General features: G+C 41.4%; 1 long non-coding RNA gene across 1 annotated transcript; it reads left to right on the top strand.

The window, feature by feature from the left end:
- The first annotated feature begins 3,312 nt into the window (after positions 1-3,312).
- Positions 3,313-16,386, top strand: LOC147012906 (uncharacterized). Its single transcript, XR_015051109.1, has 4 exons — positions 3,313-3,573; positions 9,844-10,009; positions 11,654-11,742; positions 11,863-16,386. It is a non-coding gene; the product is annotated as an uncharacterized LOC147012906 (long non-coding RNA).
- The last annotated feature ends 4,635 nt before the right edge of the window (positions 16,387-21,021 follow it).

The following is a 21,021-nucleotide window of genomic DNA, read 5'->3' as shown; positions in this document are numbered from 1 at the left end:
GAGCCTTGACCATGTATTCAAATAAATAAATAAATAATAGATAAGCTTGGCATGGGGCTCCCCTTTCTAACGCTCAATGTATTTCTCTTTCTTTTCCTCTTCATCATGTCATCTGTAGCCACTGCTATCACAATCAATTTGTTTGGGGAAGTTGTCACAAGAGGATCAAGTAAAACTGAAAACGACACCCCGGACAGCATTTGTTCAAGTACCACGACAGCACTGTTTCTACAGAGACCATCATCTTGTTAAGTGGTGCCGAGCACTCCATTCCGTTGACGAGTGGTAAGCAAGCCGTTCGCTAATGGAACACACCCCTGGTCCGAAAAGATTCCTGACTTGGTCAAACAGGTCGCAGTTTTGCTGCTGTTGGTGCCGACAGTTGCGTAGAACCCCAACAAGTTCAGCTTGATGCTTTTCAGACATGTACAAGACTCAGTCACGAGTAGCCGAGAGGGAGGCCCACTCAAACTATTGAAGTTGTGCTGGTGGTTTTATTCTCTCGAGAAACTCACCATCCAACTTCGTTTCCCCTGATGAAGTAGCTTATGACTGCAGTATGTCCAGTAGATTTTTATTTATTTATTTATTCGTGTGCAACCTGTGGTTGCATACTTTTCTAGGGGCACAGCTGTGCTGCTGATGCAGTGTTTCAGTAAAGTGGTGCTCATTTTGCCGACCTCGAAAGGATGACAGGCTGAGTCAACCCACCTGGTGTTCATTCAACAGCAGGGCAGGGGCTTGAACTCAAGACACGAGGATTTCAAGGCAGCCACCTTTACAGTTAAGCTAACACAAGGTTTCCAGTAGATTAGGATGTCATTTTAAACAGCCACACCGATTATCTTCGACAAGGAACATTGTTGGATAAGGAACAATTGCTAATCAGTATAATAACTTGTCAATTCACTTTAATAATCTACAGATTATTGACTCTGCATTTGTACCTTGTTCTGAATTGTTATCGACATCAAAGTGCACCGATTGAAGTTTGGAGAAATGCTTGATTTCAGCATTCAGTACGTGCCTTTCCTCTCATTTCACTCTCGTAATTCAATAAGGATTTAAAATGCTTCTTGTACTCTACGGACTTGTACTTTGACTTCTCTGATTGTTATGAACAAGTTTTGATAATGAAGGGTGTAGCAAAAATGTTCTCTGAACGACATACGATAGTCCAAAACACTTCAATGCTTAGTTAAAATTTTTCTTTATAAACTAGAGTTAATAGAACACCTTAACCCACTCAGTCTTGAAAACAAGGACATGGGAACGGTCTTTTCAGCAATTGCTTTGCGTTTCCGAGCATGATCCATATTTACTACGAGCCGCGATTTGGTCTGAATCTCGATATTCCCCAACGCTGAGATTACGAGTAGCAAATTTGATTGGTCGAGATGATGTAAAATGCAGGTTTTGAAAGTGCCAACAAGGCGATTTGTGTTCTACAGTGTTCAAGTATATAATTCATTTGAAACAAGAGTGAGATTTGTGCCCTCCTGATGTTCTATTTTCAAAGTCAAAAAGGGCAATAACTCTGTGAAAAATTGACAAAACATCCTGAAACTCGAACTTGGTTTGTAACTTATCAGAATTAAACCATGTACCAAGTTTCAGTTGAATAAGTTAAAGGGTTTGGGAAAAGTGTGAAAAACCACAGGTGGGATGGACGGATGGATGGACAGAGAGCAGACCCATAGTCCCCTCTCGTGAATCCGATAGAGGACTAATAAGATAAAGGTTTTTAAAGGTCGTAGAAAAAAAATAATATATGTTTTCCGTAAGTTTACCACCATTGATGCAACGTCCTTCACACCACCTTATTTAACATGTTACATTAGTTCTTCATGCCTGTTGTTTATGTCCTTTATGAAGTCCTTAAAAACAGAAAGTTTGCTGTTTGGAATAATTTCCAATTTTGTTCTGAATGCCAGACTGGCTGAAGCATTTGATTTACTCCTCTCTGTGTGCATGTGGAATTGGGATGAAATTCCGTACAATTTGCCATATTCAGAGCGAAAGTACTGCTAAACTGCAGGTTTGTGTTCTGATTCATGTTCTGCTTGGTGATCGACATTGTTCAAAATATTAAATTCAATTGAAATTAAATTGTTCCTTGACCATAGACTCACCACTGTAGAATGTAGACAGACAACCAGATAGAAAGAGTGAAGAACCAATTGCTTAATCCCACTTTTCGATTCACACACTCAAGATAATAATCATCTAACCTAGAAAGCTCTTCCGAACCACTCACCATCTATCCACTGGGACCATACTCTGTGTATAGCATTGGTGCTGCCAAAGCAGGCTCTTTGGCTATCCTCATAGTAGAAGCTGGTATACTGTGTCACCACTTCTACACAGTATACCAGCAAGCTGGCACTCATTTTGCCAACCTCAGAAGGATGACAGGCAGAGTCAACCCCGCCTGGTATTAATTCAACAGCCAAGTGGGGTTTGAACTCAGGATCATAGGATCCCAAGCCCACCACCCTAACCATTGAGCCAACACCAGGCATAAACACTGACTCACTGACTGATATTAAAGATCGGTACATTCCGGGTGACGAAGAAAGCTGAAATTTTGCAAGCCGATGTACATGAAAGCCGGGACACTGGGAAAAATCGCAGAACCATCAGAAAGCATCTGGAAATGAAAATATGAATAAATAAATGAATGAATGAATGAATGAATGAATAAATAAATAAATGAAAAAAAGGTCAAAACAACGATAAAATAGCTCCTCGCAAAAGGAAGAGTTTTGTTAACATCAGACAGGAAACAGGTACACCTCGTCAAAAAGTCTTTTCCCACCCACGAGTTTCAAAAGTGAACAAAGTTTACATGATGTGAACAAATCCTGACACTTGGAATGGATTACGCTATAGAGAGTTACAATTGTAAAGTATTATCCACCCAAAATAATCCCGCATCACAGTTGTGGGATAATTAATTTGAATGCCTTTGAATCAGGTGTGAAAATGCATCAGTGCGAACACCTGTGTACTCGGACCTCACTGTACAACCGTGTTCAACCTGAACTCTGATACCATCAGCAGTTAGTGCTGATGTTAGTGCTGTCAGAGTGCTGATGCTGTTACCATCAGCACTCTGAACATATTAAAAATTCATACACAAGTCATCTTCGGTTGAGCAACAAGCCTGGCCAGCCGGTTCGTGAAAGACTTGGGCCAAGAACGTTCTCTGGCCGATCCCACAAGAAGGCGGGAACAATAACAGGGGCTGTTTTAGTAGTAGGAGGACACACATATATATATATATATATATATGTATATATACCGTGTGTATTTATTTATATCCTTCAATACTTCATCAACTATCATTCAACTACAGTTCTCAATTCCGGGGGAAAAAAAGAAAAGAAACAAATAACGATAGAGAGGTAAACAATCTGAAGTTTTGATCTCCACAACCCCATTGCTGACCCACAGGGTCATAGAATTCTTTCCAAACCCACAAACGAAGTTCGTGCACAGGAACAAACTCCAGGCAGGTCGGACACTCGCTTTTAGGGATACCGTGGTGAAGGCACACGCACCTCAGCCAAGGTGAGTGAGTATACCTGATGAACAGATCATTTCAATCCCTGCTCTAATCCTGCTTTATGCTCATCATCTTGCATGTGGTTATTGGTATATACTGGATTTTAAATCAATGCTAAAGGAATATTTATTTCATGATTCATGTGTGTGTGTATGTCTGTGTGTATATATATATATATATATATATATATATATATATATATATATATATATATATATACACTGGGACCATACTATATATATATATATATATATACACTGGGACCATACTATATATATATATATATATATATATATATATATACACTGGGACCATACTATATATATATATATATATATATATATATATATATATACACTGGGACCATACTATATATATATATATATACACTGGGACCATACTATATATATATATATATATACACTGGGACCATACTATATATATATATATATATATATATATATATACACTGGGACCATACTATATATATATATATATATATATACACTGGGACCATACTATATATATATATATATATATATATATATACACTGGGACCATACTATATATATATATATATATACACTGGGACCATACTATATATATATATATATATATATACACTGGGACCATACTATATATATATATATATATATACACTGGGACCATACTATATATATATATATATACACTGGGACCATACTATATATATATATATATATATATATATATATATATATATACATACCGGTATATATATACATATATATATACATATACATATATATACATACATATATACTATATATATATACATATATATATATATACATACCGGCTTGTTCAGTATTTGTGTGTGTATGTATATATATATATATATATATATATATATATATATATATATATATATATATATATATATATATATATATATATATATATATATATATATATATACATACCGGTATATATATACATATATATATATATATATATATACATATATATATATATATATATATATATACATATACATATATATATACATACCTATATATATATACATACCGGTATATATATACATATATATATATATACATATATATATATATATATATATATACATATACATATATATATATACATACCTATATATATACATATATACTATATATATATATACATATATATATACATACTGGCTTGTTCAGTATTTGTGTGTGTATATATATATATATATATACACACACAAATACTGAACAAGCCGGTAGGCGACATGCGTGGTCGCTATGTAATTGCATACTAGTCATACAATTTTTGATGGATCGGGCTGAAATTTTTTGACAAAGAGGTTGATTATAGTGCGCATAAAAGCGTGGAAGCGGATTTTTGATTTTCGAAAAAAATATAGAAATATATAAATATTCTTCGGATTTTTTCAAAAATTCCAAAGTCCCATTGCTGGGCAACGGTGGCGTCCATAGCAACGGTGCTCAAAAGCATACAACTAGATCCTGGTATGAACCTACCAGTCAAGTTTCATCAAAATCGGTTGACTCCTCTGGCCGCCAGAGCTGTCCATTACATACAAACAAACAGACAGACGGAAAACCTGAGACTAAGGGTAGTCTAGCGACCACCCAATAGTCGAGCGACCACCCAATACTTACACAGCTTTTGTGTCAGACTTCATAACATCCTCAGGTTTTTTTCTTTATTTTCCGATTAAGTCTTTTGAACCAGATGGAAGTCGTGTTGTCCCATCTGTGTTTTCTTTGGATGTTAAAGATACCACGCCATCTCTTTAAAAGAGGAGACCATTGTGTGCTCGTACCCTGGACAAATTCCCTGCCTGGGGGATAGATCAGGGACGCCGCAGTGGTCCAAGGGCAAGGAGGGCAGAATTTATTTGAGGGCAAAAGAAAACAAAACCAAAAATTAAAAATGCACATCTTTCGGTTAATTTATTTCGGGTGGAAGATAAATATCTGGAGATAAACAGCAAGTTGCAAATTGAAGAAGAAATTGAGGCTTCAAATCGAACTAAAATGCGGTGTACGAATTAAACATACAGCAGATCATGATGCTCACGACCAAAGTGGAAATGGTCCAATCGATGTTGCACACCAAGAGGTCCCAAAAAGTCATCACATTCACGTCGGGTAAGATTATTTTAATCACGATAATGAGAATTATCAATCGTATCAGTTAGTGAGTGGTATAGTATTGTTCTGCGCAGCGCCATCCCTATCCTGTCGCAGTGAACGTAGCTCTATGACAGCTGTTAGCTTGTCAGGTGGCATCCTTCGCTGCCAGGATACATGTGGTGTATCATCATAGGGGAAATCGACAAAGTGCAGGACAAACTCGAATTGGCAAATTATTTCGAGAAAATTTTAAGGTCGACCCCATAAAGGCTCTGAAAGACTCGCGATCTCAAAATTGTTGGCAGTCAAAGGATATGATCCATGTTGAATCCTCTTACACTCTGTTAGTTCAGTAATGTTGTCACAACTTTTTGGGCGTTCACGTAACAAGACACTTTCTGCCCACCCACGGCTTCTCTGGGATAGATAGGATGTATAATAAAATCACTAAGCATTGTCGATGTTAAGTTTGATTTGGTCAATTGTTAGAATAGTGTAGGTAACATAGGAGTTGTGCAAATTGAGCTTAAATGTATAAGTGGTTTGGATGTGGCACAAGCTTGCGGTACATAGTGTTCCTTACTTGGTACATGAGTGGTTCTTGGACAAGAAATCATTCATAAGTCGTTGTGAGTGTCCTTATGGTCTGTCTGTAATGCAGACTTGCACCTCCCAACGTGTTGCTGCAAAATGTAATGGAAACCTTCACCAATGCAGATAAAGCACACTGACAGTATGGATCGAGCAAAAAACTGTAATTATAATAAGTTACATGAAAGTGTTGATCCCTACACTCCAGAGCAGATACCTTAGTGGAAAGTCCACTCCGTACCTTCCTCTTATCAGCGTTTATTACCTCCTTAGTAATCTTCCTGCAAAAGGAAATGCACATTAACAGGTGCACAGAGAAAATCTTTGGTGTAATAGGATGAAAACTTTGGTGATGTTTTTTTTTTTGTATTACACGTGTGTGTTGATCATCCGTGTGTCTCAAACTTTAAACAGAATGCGAGGAAAACAAATTAGGGGCCAAGGAGTGAGGGATGATGGCGAGTTGGGTTGTTGTCTCTGTCGTGTTCACTCGGGGACGAGGAACGATTGATTCAGATTGTTGATTATTAATGCCAGAACGATACACAACGATACACAACGATACACAACGATACACAACGATACACAATGAATATTGGTGCAGGAGGAGGCTGTTCGGCCCATCATGCCTGTGCTGCCCAAACCCCAGGATCATCACACACAACCCAATATCCCCACACCCCTATATCTCCAACACCATTTTAATTTATCCACCCCTTCGTTGCCACTACTCATAACTTTCTTGAGAGACCATTCCATGCATTAACCACTCTCAGAATCACTTTTTCTTTCCTTTTTTTTATATCCTCGTGGAGGATCTCTATACTAAGTTTTACTCACATTGTTGTTCTTGTGGACTTTTTTATTTCACAGTCTACAGTTTTCATCAAAACTTCCTGAAACCTGGCCTATATATGTAAAAATACCCTGCGCAGACAGTAACCAACTCCGATTTTGAAAATTCCTCCGAGAAAAAAAGTTATGACGTCAAAATATCTCCGCGAATGGAAATCGCCTAAAAAATTATTTCTGAAACTAGGCAAGCTTTTTGAATTCTGTTTGCGGGAATCGAACAGGGCATTAGCAGAGATGAATTACCGCACATATGATACATTCCTATGACGTCATATCAATTTTATGACGTCATTCCTATTTTTGACATTTTTTGTTTCACAACCCAGAGTTTTCATCGGATCTTCGTGAAACTTGCCATGTATATGCAGAAAGCCCAGGCGCAGGCAGTAACCATCTCAGATTTTGGAAATTCTTCCTAGTAAAAAAGTTGACGTCATAATTTCAACGCTAATGGGAATCACCTATACCATTATCTCCGAAACTAGGCAAGCTCTTTGAATTTTGTTTGCAGGAATCAAGCCGGGCATGAGCACAGATAATTTATCGAAAGCCTGATACATCACAATGACGTCATATTCGTTTTTATGACGTTATCATTAAGAGGACGAGGATCTTAGCTCATTCGAGCTTGTTTCCTTATACTTTTGCTTTTATGACATATTTAGGTTCTTATGAGGGGAATTCAAAAAGGTTTCCAAAAGAGGTACTGATAATTAATAGTCCGAGGAATACCAACACTTTCATTATACTTTTCCTCATAAAATTATAAGTGATTAGTAACAAATCTTTTTCTTACTAACAGTATATACTTGTTCACTCTCACTCGTTTATGAAAGCTATTCGTATAATAATTGGGAATATCACCTGAATACTTGGTATTGTCAACTACTGAGTCGGAGTTTGCTATTGTCTAATGAGCTATATTCATTTTTCCAACTCATAGAAATGACCGATAATGTGGACGGATCCCTCGGTCTTTGCCAAAACACGGTCGCTGCACAGAAATTATGTGAAAGTGTGATGTCAAATAAATCAGCACGATATACTTTGTACAATCTGGAAAGAGGACACCAAGCAAGAGGGATCCACGTTGGCTAAGTTCGAAATATTGTGTTCGATCTTAAGCCGCTGTCACACCTTGACGTTTTAGCCAGCGTATGGCAACGTATCAAAATGTATGTAAAATGCTGGCGTACGCTGAACTATTGAAGTTTTTTTTCAGTTTTTGGCGTATTCATAACGAGTTGGACGTATGCATAACGTATTAGTAACGTACACAGAACGTTTCAATAACATATAGATAACTTATACCAACAAATGCTTAGCGTGTTGTGTTGTTGGCGTTCACAACCTATACCCAACGATAGTCTAACTTATGCATAGCGTGGCAGCGTATCGCCGACGATCACACGGCGTAGCCTATTAAAAGGCTGCGGCTCGACGATTCAAATCATAACTGCAAAAGACATCGAAGTGTCAAGCCACTGTCACACCTTGACATTTTAGCCAGCATATGCCGACGTATGAAAAAATTGCCGAATACGCTGGCACACGTCGAATACGTTATGGGTAAGTTTTGTATACGTTAAGAGCACGCTGAAGCACGCTGGCATACGTCGTAGTATGCCGAGTACATCGACAAATTTTAAGCATGCTCAAAATTTTTCGACGTATGCCACCGTATGACGCACACATTCTGCATACGCTGGCCATAAGTTGAAGGCACGTTATGCGATCGTTGACACACGTCGACACATGTTACTTGTAAGTTACTCATAAGTCGAAACAAGTCGAGGTAATGTTTAGCATACCCGAAACTTATTTCTAACCTATGAGTAACGTGCTTTGAACCTATGAGTAACGTGCTTTGAACCTATGTGTAACGTATCTCCAACGCATATTGACGTATGTAGATGTATTTGACGTCTTCCGGACGACCACAGAACTTACTGAACGTGTTACTAACTTACAGCTACCGTATAATGGTTTAGGGGAATTGGTATGTAAAAATGGGGTTCACACAGGAGGAACCCGTCAGTGTTCCAGACTCCATGGTTTTTTTTTTTTTTCGGCATGACAGTGATGTTGACACTTCAATTTCTACTGCGGTTATGATTTAAATCGTTGAGCGGCAGCCTATTTATTATATTATATTATAACCGCACTAGAAATCGAAGTGTCAACATCACCATCATGCCGAAGAAAAAAAAACAAACAAACAAACAAACAAAAAACCATGGAGTCTGGAACACTGACGCAAAACATTACCTCGACGTGTTTCGACTTATGAGTAACTTACAAGTAACGTGTGTCGACGTGTTTCAACGATTGCGTAACGTGCCAACAACTTATGACCAGCGTATGCGGAACGTGTGAGTCATACGCTGGCATACGTCGAAAATTTTTGAGCATGTTAAAATTTGTCGACAAGCTCGGCGTACTACGACGTATGCCAGTGTGCTCTTAACGTATTCAAAACTTACCCATAACGTATTCGACGTGTGCCAGCGTATTCAGCAAATTTTTCATACGTTGGCATACGCTGGCTAAATCGTCAAGGTGTAACAGCGGCTTTACCTACAAACCTTAGAGTCTCCTTTTGTTAAGTTTCCTTATTTTCACTCCTTTTAACAACTACCTTCTTCTAGACAGCACTCTCTCACTATTTTGCTTTGTTTTCAGAATGTTGGGGTTATAATACCCCAAAGGCCTGCTGGGCCTGGCTGCCTGTCTGAGAAGGAGTGAAAATCTGAAGACAAGACAACAGCATTGTCCTGAAACATTTGAGAAATTAATCATCTCCTGATCCCACTGAATGTACCAGAACCCGCATGAAAAGACCATACAGGTAAGATCTCAAGTTATCCTGCTATGACTGTATAAATGTAAGCAGTTGGACAAGATCCTATGGTGTTTTTCGTGAAGAGTTGGCAAGTTATTGCCGGCACCATGAACAAACTAAATATCTCCGATCATGAAGTGATCACCAACGGTAAGCCTCCCCTCACACCCGCGATCGAATGATGGCCATCTTTCTATTGGACCACTATCTGACCATGACCATCAACATTTAGGGATAGAGTGTAAATAAAAAAATTGTGTCCTCATCTCCAATCTATCCATAAAACTCAACATCATGAAAATTGGAGGAAAAATATTCAAATTATGGTCAAGAAGGTGCTTTTTTGGTGATTCGGTTACAATCCCAAAAACATAGGTCAAGGACACGAAACAAATATACACTGTTATGACGCAAGAACATTTTGGAAGGCCAAGCGGTCTTTGTGATTCCGCAGTGGAAAAATGGAGTGATGATTTAAAAAACGCGTTTTTAATCAGTGCCATTTTACCTTGAATTTTAACCTGGAGGGGTATCATGTAAATTAAGCATAACTGCACCTTGCTCAAGCTCTAGGGTATCAAGAGGGGGCAATTTCGTTCTAATCAGACAAAGTTTAGGTCGAGTTTGGGTGAAACGTTAAAATGTCTATAATTTTTATATATTTATTTATATACAATGTCAAGGCTCATAGAAAAGCCAACACACAGAATGTATAACAAGGGGAGCAAGAGACAAGAGGGAGAGGGAAGCACAAAACAGTGAGGAACAGGTCAAGGTCAAAAAAAACTAAGGTCAACGTTGCATATTTTTATTCCCATTATTGATGCAAAATTTCATTCCGAAAGTCCCATCCGGCTCTAAAATCCAGCTCAGGAAATTGATGCAGTTTGGAGTGTTGGGAGTGCAGGATGAAAAAATATAATAATAAATGATTTTCTAAAATAAATCAACGAAGTATTCCTCGTTGATCTAAGAAACTCTGTGCTACCATTAAAAATTTGAGGTACTAATTGTATAAACACACACCATAACAGGTAGAAGCCTGCCCCTATCCCATAAGGGGAGGCTTAATTACAAATTCCTGGCCAAATCACCTTCAGTGAAATATTCAGCCTGGCCAGCCAGTTCGTGAAAGATTTAGGACAGAACTTCCACAGCTAACCCCACAATCAGGTGGCAATCTTCTTCGTTCATATCATATGCAACACAAGGCTGCAGGGTGGCATCATTGGCTCATGGCACACCTGTGCCGCTGATGCAGTGCCCTCTGCTGGTTAGGGTAGAAATTTGTAATTTCTTCAGTGAAGGACACCGTGGGATGTTTAACGTTCACCAACGAATGCTGGTACATGGGGTGTCCAGTTTAACGTCGATCCGAGGGACGGCACACACACTGATGAATCACCCTGCTTGTAAAATACCAGTGTGACAGTTTGTAGCTGAGTCGGGATCCGAACCCAAGCAACACAGCTTCGAGGCAGGTGAGTGGGAATACTTCCAGACCATCCTGTCAACCCTATGGTGGCAATAATTGGGGCCATTAAGTGGTATAAAAGATGGAGGAGATGTGAAATGTTGTCATGACCCGTGGATGTAACCACTCTACTTGCATGGCCCGAATGATGCTTAAAACTCCCACTTTCAACACAGAGCGACGAGGCGGGCAGTGAGTCTCCGAGAGGAGAACATGGCGAGGCAACACTACTGGTTCATTATCACATCAAAAGGAAACCATGGAGGTGAGTGATCGCTGTCCTGCAATTTTCTGGGAGTCTTTTTGATGTTGCCTATGTGGTCACATGTTTTCTGTATTTGTTTTGATCTGAACCCCCACCCCCCCCCCCCACCGCCCCCAATAGGCTGGATTTTACTGACGCATGGCCACACACTTCCTGCTGACTTTCCTGTTCCTGCTTAAAATGCTGGGTACACTCAGGGAATAGAGTGTTGGGGTTTGGAGGAGAGAGTTTGAGGTTGAGCAAGGTGGAGAAGTCTGAATGGTGGAAGGGAGGAGAGGGATGGGGTGGAGGGTTGGGTGAGGGTGGTTGAGGAGATACCTGGCTGTAGGTATCTCTGGGAGAGAGAGATAATTAATAAGATAAGAATAATTTTTTTTTTTTTGAACAAGTTATACATTTCCAAAGCTATGTGATGTTTGGAATACAAATGGTTCGATGTTGTTTTCAGGTTGGCCGTTAATTAACCGGTTTAAAGGAGAATGAGTATACCTGTACACCTGAAGTGCACGTGAAACGTTCCACTAATTCACCAAGTCCAAGGTGCAAAATAACGGATGAAAATAAATTTTGGTATTTTCTATAAGTAAAAAGTTAAAAACATATTTCAAAAATACTGTTTATGGTATTTCGAAAATAAATTGTGCTTTAAAGATATTTACAAATCTCCCAAATATCTTTTTGAAATAACGTGATGAATGTGAATTTCAAACTTGGTTGAAATTCCCTTTAAAACTGACAAAGGAGGGTTCGATTCCCACCCGACTATAAACCGTCATTGCAGTGCTTCTCATTGGCTGGGCGTTCCATCGATGAGTGGACCATCCCTCAGAGGAGTCTTTAAGCTGGCTGTCCAGTTTGCTCGCTTCTGACAGTGGATGTTGAAATCACACAGGGTTAACCACCCAAAATAAATACAGGGTTAACCACCCAAGAATAAGCACAGGTTAACCACCCGAGAATTAGCACAAAGTTAACTACCCGAACATTAGCACAGAGTTAATTACCAAGAATTAGCACAGGGTTAACCACCTGAACATTACATTATCACAAGGTTAACCAGCTGAACATTAGCACAAGGTTAATCACCCAAGAATAAGCTCAGAACCCCCTCCCCCAATAGAACCCCCTTAAACCCCATCCCCAAAAAGCAATCACAGGTTTAACCACCCAGTAATTAGACTGAGGATTAGCACAGTGAATTAGCACAGGGTTTACCAACCGAGAATTAGCACAGAGTTTTACCACCCGAGAATTAGCACAGGGTTTACCACCTGAGAATTAGCACAGGGTTTACCACCTGAGAATTAGCACAGGGTTTACCACCCGAGAATTAGCACAGGGGTTACCACCCGAGAATGAGCACAGGGTTTACCACCCGAGAATGAGCACAGGGTTTACCACCCGAGAATTAGCACAGGGTTTACTACCCGAGAATTAGCACAGGGTTTACCACCTGAGAATTAGCACAGGGTTTACCACCCAAAAATTAGACTGAGGTTTACACCCGAGAATTAGCACAGGGTTTACCACCCAAAAATTAGACTGAGGTTTACACCCGAGAATTAGCACAGGGTTTACCACCCAGTAATTAGACTGAGGTTGACCACCCGAGAATAAGCACAGGGTTTACCACCCGAGAATTAGCACAGGGTTTACCACCCATGAATTAGCACAGGGTTTACCAACCGAGAATTAGCACAGGGTTTACCACCCAGTAATTAGACTGAGGTTGACCACCCGAGAATTAGCACAGGGTTCAACACCCGAGAATTAGCACAGGGTTTACCACCCAAAAATTAGACTGAGGTTTACACCCGAGAATTAGCACAGGGTTTACCACCTGAGAATAAGCACAGGGTTCACCACCCGAGAATTAGCACAGGGTTTACCACCCAAAAATTAGACTGAGGTTGACCACCCGAGAATTAGCACAGGGTTTACCACCCAAAAATTAGACTGAGGTTGACCACCCGAGAATTAGCACAGGGTTTACCACCCAAAAATTAGACTGAGGTTTACACCCGAGAATTAGCACAGGGTTTACCACCCAGTAATTAGACTGAGGTTGACCACCCGTGAATTAGCACAGAGTTTACCAACAGAGAATTAGCAGAGTTTACCAACCGAGAATTAGCACAGGGTTTACCACCCATGAATTAGCACAGGGTTTACCACCCATGAATTAGCACAGGGTTTACCAACCGAGAATTAGCACAGAGTTTACCAACCAAGAATTAACACATGGTTTACCACCGGAGAATTAGCACATGGTTTACCACCCGAGAATTGGCACAGGGTTTACCACCGGAGAATTAGCACATGGTTTACCACCCGAGAATTGGCACAGGGTTTACCACCCGAGAATAAGCACAGGGTTTTCCACCCGAGAATTAGCACAGGGTTTACCACCCGAGAATTAGCACAGGGTTAACCAACCGAGAATTAGCACAGGGTTTACCAACCGAGAATTAGCACAGGGTTTACCACCCATAAATTAGCACATGGTTTACCACCCGAGAATTAGCACAGGGTTAACCAACCGAGAATTAGCACAGTGTTTATGACCCGAAATAAGCACACGCTCACCACATGAGAATAAGTACCTGTTGGTTTAACCTCCCCCAAAAAGGACACCAGTTAAAACAACATGCTAACAAACGGGACATCCGGCTTGATGTGCATTCAAGGGAGGGGGCCTACTTTGTGATGCAACACCCTTCCTGTTAAACGCCAGTCAAACAGTTTATTGTCAGATCGGAAATCAAACCCAGACTACATAGATTAAAGGCAAGTGGTGTGTGTGTGTGTGTGTGTGTGTGTGTGTGTGTGTGTGTGTGTGTTGGTGGGGGGGGGGGGTTGTGTGTGTCTGAGTGTGTCATTCAGTTGTTTTCTCCATCTGCGGGTTTCAGAAGGTGGAACCGTTTGTTTTTTGTCTAGTAAAGTGTTATTGTTGGATATCTGTGAGCATCTCCTTGTCAGGAGATCCTTTTGAAGACCCCTCATGTATCAGGTGAGGGTTAGGGTTAGAGATGGAATTTTAGTGAATTGGGGGAGTCAAATGTGATTGTAGGTGATGCACCTCTAATGAGGTGGACATGGATAGGTAGGAAGAGGTTGTTAAAGATTTTATATGATCTGGTCACAATGCACTTTATCCAATCAGCCCATGCAGCTGATCCTGGGACACGCTCGCCACGTCTTGCCACAGAGATTGTGCTTTGTTTTAAGATTTAATGAACAATCTCAAGTCACTTCAATTACTTACTCTAATTACTTTAAATGTGCTAAAACAAGTGTACAACTGAGCACCAGTAAGACAATCAGACTATGTAAAAAACGTAAAATTAGTCCTTTATTGCAGCAAAGTACAGTAGATCATAAAGTATAAATCGCTTCAGACGTCATCATAATCGTTTCCATGGTGATGCCGCAATTGTTGTAACTGCGTAGATATAATGGAAAACAAAACTTACGCTTCAAATAAAATTTTTTTAACATATTATATGCCTGGAGTTGTCGAGCTCCCCTGTTATTTTTCATCATCATATTCTTCAGTAGATTCAGGGAAGGCATTGAATTGAATATCCTGGAAGCAAAACAATCAAATATGTAGATGTTCGTGAACCCAAATCTCCTGTTGATTTCCCCCTTTGTAGTGACCCAAGAATATTTACTCTTCTTATTCATTATTATACAAATGTTATTCACTGCTTCCAATCATGTTATTTACTAGCTGTTAGACTAACATGGAATTACTCTGAAACCGTAGATTTTACATGAGGCGGCAATTATAGAGTCGTACGTAGGTCGTCTCGATTGGCACCAAAGGAGGCTTTTCTTTGTTTATGACCTATTGTGTGTGACATCATTAGTTTTTATTATTCCAAATAACTAATGGGTCAGTGCCATATCAGAGCATATGCATTGCCTTTGCCGTTGGTGTGGTTGGTATGGTGGGGAGAGAGAGAGAGCGAGAGAGATAGAGATAGAGATAGAGATAGAGATAGAGATAGAGATAGAGATAGAGATAGAGATAGAGATAGAGATAGAGATAGAGATAGAGATAGAGATAGAGATACAGAGAGAGCTTCTGCGCGCACTTTATATGAGACGTGTAGCAGATTGTCCTGAAGAAATCCTTGATAACTTTAAAGTTTTGCATCCTGTTGATGCATCTAAAGAATTAATTTGTTTGGATGTCCATACATTTATTATTTAAATTGATCCATACAAGAATCGAAGAAAAATTCCAACGCAGTATCGAGATTTTCCAGGACATTCTGCGAGTGTGCAGTCTTTAACGACTGAGGAGATTCACGTCGCGTGGTCTTGCGGGCGATCGTCCACGATCTTGGGATGAGAAGCGAAGAGAAGGCAGCGTAGAGGTCGCGCCACCAACACGTGTCCGTGTTTGGTCTCGGGTTTCAGATGCCATGTCAGTGTTAACATGCACTGGGCTGGAGAGCGTGTTCTGGACATGATGCTAATGTGGAAATGTCTTTTTCACCAAACACATGAGGTCATTCATTGTACATCAGTATTGAAAAGTGGTCAGATCAGTGAATCTGCACTTTATGTATTTAATTAGAGGGATGTCCTTGCTTTGTGCTCGTGAATTTTATGGAAATAAAGTCGATTTTGAAACTTGTGCTTCTTTCATATTATGTAACTCAACATGATTCTTAGTGGTAACTGATGTCACCCAAAGTTGGGAAATAAAACACCAAGATTTACAATAATCTATATTATGTGGGTGTTGTGGGTGGAGAAAAGTCAAAAGGGTGAATATGTGAGAGAGATAGACAGAGAGACAGACAGACAGACAGACAGACAGACAGATAAAGAATTCCTTTAGCTTATTGAGTGCCTGATTTAATGACCATACAAGTTCATCGGCTAGTCACCGTCCAGTGTTGAAGTTTCAACTATTTTTGCCAAGAACCTCTTCGAAGAGAAGGTCTACCATGTGAGTTGTGGCTGAAGGTCATCCGATCAGGCTGCAAGAAATATAGGGAGATAGAAGAGGAGAGATATAAAAGCACAAATAATGTAATTATAATTGAGCATTAATGGAAAATAGGAGAGAGAAGGAAGGAACAGAGGTGAGAAGAGGGGGGGGGGGGAAGTAGTCAAAATAAAAAAGGGATGTGTTGATAATTCTGTGTGATTTCATTAACACTACAGCGCCTTACTCGAACCATGTATGACACATTTAACGGTATAAAGTCATCCTTTTGTTACCCCACGCACGTGAACCGAAATGCAGGTTTGAACAATTGGTTCACTTCTGTCTGTCTGTCTGTCCACAAACGTCCATTTATGATCGAGGAACAACTTGATTTCAATTGAATGTTCCGGTATATTTAGAACACGAATCGGAAAACAAACCTGCCATTTTACAGTACTTTTGGCTCTGATTTCGTCCCGATCACGCACGCACAGAGAGGAGTGAGATAATATAAACCCTGCCTCTCTGACCGGCAGTCAAACAAAATAGAAAAATCATTCCGAACATGAAACTTACTGTTTTTAAGGATGTCATAAAGGACACAAAAAACAAGCATTAAAATAACTAATGCAATGTGTTACATAGGGTGGTGTATAAGGCACGATATGTTTCAAACCTTCGGATGTTTTTTTTTTTTCTACGACCGATAAAACCTTTCTTTTATTTAAATTGAATTATATAGTCAAACACTGTAGAACACAAATCACTTTTTGCCACTTTTGAAAACCTTGCGTTTAGCAGTACTTGGACATGGTAAATAAATAAGGTGGTGTATAAGACACCAGCAATGGTACTAAATGCCTGGTGTTGGCTTAATGGTTAGGATGCTGAGTTCAAATCTTTTGGATTTGAATATTTTGGAATATTTTGGACCAATTTTGGACCAAAAAATTTGAATATTTTGGACCAACCGCCATGATTACCACCACAACCACAACATCAACCACCAACCACAACGCCGCTTCACCACAACCGCCACGACCTTCACGTCACACCTCGCAACCGTCGCATCGCCACCGTTCTTGCGCCGCTTGTGGGTACCGGTGTTGGACTCGTGCAGGGCGCGCGCCGAACAGCGTGTACAAAATCACGGATTTTCCACTTCAAAAACGGATCAAAAACGACACACGCCCACTTTTTGCCGTCCAATCGGTGAGCGAGGGGCGATTTGGCCCCGCCTCCAGGGCGTTGGAGGGCGATCGATATATGCAAATTTATGGATCAAAAAGCATTCACGCCCACTTTTTCTCGGGCCAATGGGGAGCGAGGTGAAAGGTCGAAGGGAGGGGGTCAAAGGCGAAGCCACGGGGCTTATATAAGCGACCGTGTTCATCAGTCCAGTGAGTAGGAGAGAAAGAGAAGAGTACAGAGAGTTAAGACTTCGCGGGCGGTGGAGTTGGCAAGAAGGAGCTGGTCGTCGTGTGCGTGTGCGTGTGCGTTGGCGTTGGCGTTGGCGTTGGCGTTGGCGTTGGCGTTGGCGTTGGCGTTGGCGTCGGAGCGGAGGGGACGGAGCTGTGGAGAGGCGGCGAGGGCAGACGAGGGGGTGCTCGCGTCGTGCAGGGAGCTGCACCCCAGGGAGGCCGACAGCGCGACCTGGCCGAGGTGGAGACGCTCGTCACGGGACAATAAAAATCCTCTATACCCCGAGCATCAGCAACCCCCTCCTGTTTCCCCCGCGCTGAGATAGTGCGACCAAGGGGGCCCTTTCCCACCCCCTACCAGACACTGCCCGCGAGCCCCGCGGAGTTGAGGCACCATCGCCGCTCCGCGTCTCATCACCAGACGGGTAGGCCCGACCCGGTCTCGGCCTCAGGCCCGCCTCATCCTTGAGGGTATTCTTTTCCTTGGTTTTGGGTATGTGTTGTCGGCGCTGTCTGTGAAGTAAAATTGTATAAGTGTTGCCGTGTGCTCGGTAGTCGGTATTAGCTCTGCATTGTGTCTTCGCTTTTACATTTGCTTTTTGTGTAAATTGCATTGTGTTTTTCTTTTCTGTGTGCATTTGGTGGAATTGTATATGTGTGCTTCCCGTGTGCCGCGAATAAATGTGCTTTATGTTGAACTGTTTCCCGCTTCGCTTCGTCATTTCTCTCATTGAATCCTCATCTTGCTTCACGTAAAGGGTTGGTAGTGGGCTGTATACGCCCGATAATTAATCGAACCGTCGAGGCCGACGATAACACCGCTCGGTTATCCCGATAGTACGGAACAGGTCGCTTAAGTGGCCCGTGTCCGAAGTCGACCTGCGGCGAGGTGCGATCGCCCGGTCTACCCTCCGCGTGGGTACTTAGGTAGGTCGAATTTGGCGAGCAACCCTATCCCACACGGGGGCCGATTGGCTCGATCGCGGTGAGACCGAAAGGTCCACCCGTGACTGGTTCCCGGCGTTAGTCCGAGAGGGTCACGACTGGATTGTCCGTCCGGTGGGCGACGTGCCGCGATTCGAGTTACGTGGCCGTCAGCACGCCGGCGGGTGCGAATCGGTAACAATACACTGCCCTCCCAGAGTCCATTCGACTGCCACACTCAATTTATTTCTCTACCCAGTCCCCCCACAGTTCCCTTTATCCCTTCTATCATCCTACCTTCTGTTCCTTTTTGCAATACAGCAACCACCCCCCATCATCACCACACGTGAAAACTGGAGAGTTCGGAGAAGACCTTACCCCACACCGTCTAGACTAGAGTAAAAGGACGTGGGAATGGTGTTTTCGTCGTTTGCTTTGTGTTTCTGAGCACGATCTATATTTCCTACAAGCTGTGATTCTGTCTGAATCGTGATATTCCACAACACAGAGCTCAAGCGGAAAATTTGATTGGTTGAGATTATGTAAATGACGTAATATTTTGTCCAACTACGGTACTACAAAACTAGAGGATTTGGAAGTGTAAGCAAGGCAATTTGTGTTCCACAGTATTGAAGAGTATAATTCAAGCGAAATAAAATAAAGGTTTAAAGGCTCAAGGAAAACAAAACAACTTTTTCCAGAAGTTTACCACCGTTGATGCAGCGTCTTTTACACCACCTTATTTAATGCGTAATATTCGTTATTCGTGCTTGCTTGACAACCAGACAAGCTGACACTAAAAAAAATAAACATTATCTCACTCCTCTCTGCACATGTGCACTTGGGATGAGATTCCATACAATTTTCCCAATTCAGAGCCCTGCTTGACTGCAAGTTTGTGTTCCAATACATGAACCGATGAGTGTTCTGACCTGACAGAAAAAGGAGGGAAATAAGGTGCACATGAAGAGGGGGGAAAAGGGAGAAGAGAGTGAATACAGTAATCTTGAAATGAAGGGGGTTGGGTTTGGTTGGGTTAATGGGGGTGCAAAAGATCGGGATTATATGTATCCAACAATTCCCTTGAAAACAACTTTGACAAATTCTAGCTTTTCACCCTGCACTGTGGTGGTCGTATGGCAGCTTCGCTGCCGGGGTAGCTATCATTTCTTGAAGCGCGACTGTGTCGCTGATGCAGTGCCCCTCTACCAGTACACACACTGGAACTGGTACTCATTTCGCCGACCTCAGAAGGATGACAGGCCGAGTCAACCCCACCTGGTGTATTAATTCAGCGGGTGACGGGGCTTGAACTCAGGACCCAAACCACTGAGCCAACACCTGGCTGACCCTGCACTGAATGGCAGCATGTGTTCCTTTGTTTAAAAAAACATGAGATAACCAACATGCATGCACAAACCAACCGTCACACACGCACCAACCAACTAAACACACACGCCTGTACCAACCAACTGAAGCGCACCAACCAACCAACACGCATGCATGCACCTACCAAAGCGCACCAACCAACCACCGTGCACCAACCAACCACCAAGTATGCTCCAATCAACCAATCAGCACCAACCAACCAAAGAGCACCCACCAACTGACACATGCACAAATCAAACAATGCACACCAACCAACCAACACGCATGCACCAACCAACCGAAGTGCACCAACGAACACGCACATATTCCCCAACCAACCAAAGCGCACCAACCAACCAACACGCGCACACCAACCAACACTCACTTACCAACCAACCGAAGTGTACGAACCAACCAAAGAACATCAACCAACCTACATGCATGCACAAATCATCGAATGTGCACAAACCAACCAAAGAGCACCAACCAACTGTAGCATACCAACCAACAAAAGAGCATAAACCAACCGACGGACGCGCATACAACAACCAACCGAAGCACACCAACCAACCAATGAGCACCAACTCATCAACACGCAGGCACCAACCAACTGACACA

This window comes from Eptatretus burgeri, chromosome 14 (assembly GCF_056783735.1).
Source record: "Eptatretus burgeri isolate ZD-2024b chromosome 14, Ebu_testis_v1, whole genome shotgun sequence".
In the NCBI taxonomy this organism is placed as follows: Eukaryota; Metazoa; Chordata; class Myxini; order Myxiniformes; family Myxinidae; genus Eptatretus; species Eptatretus burgeri.
This window is presented reverse-complemented; position numbering and strand designations above follow the sequence as displayed.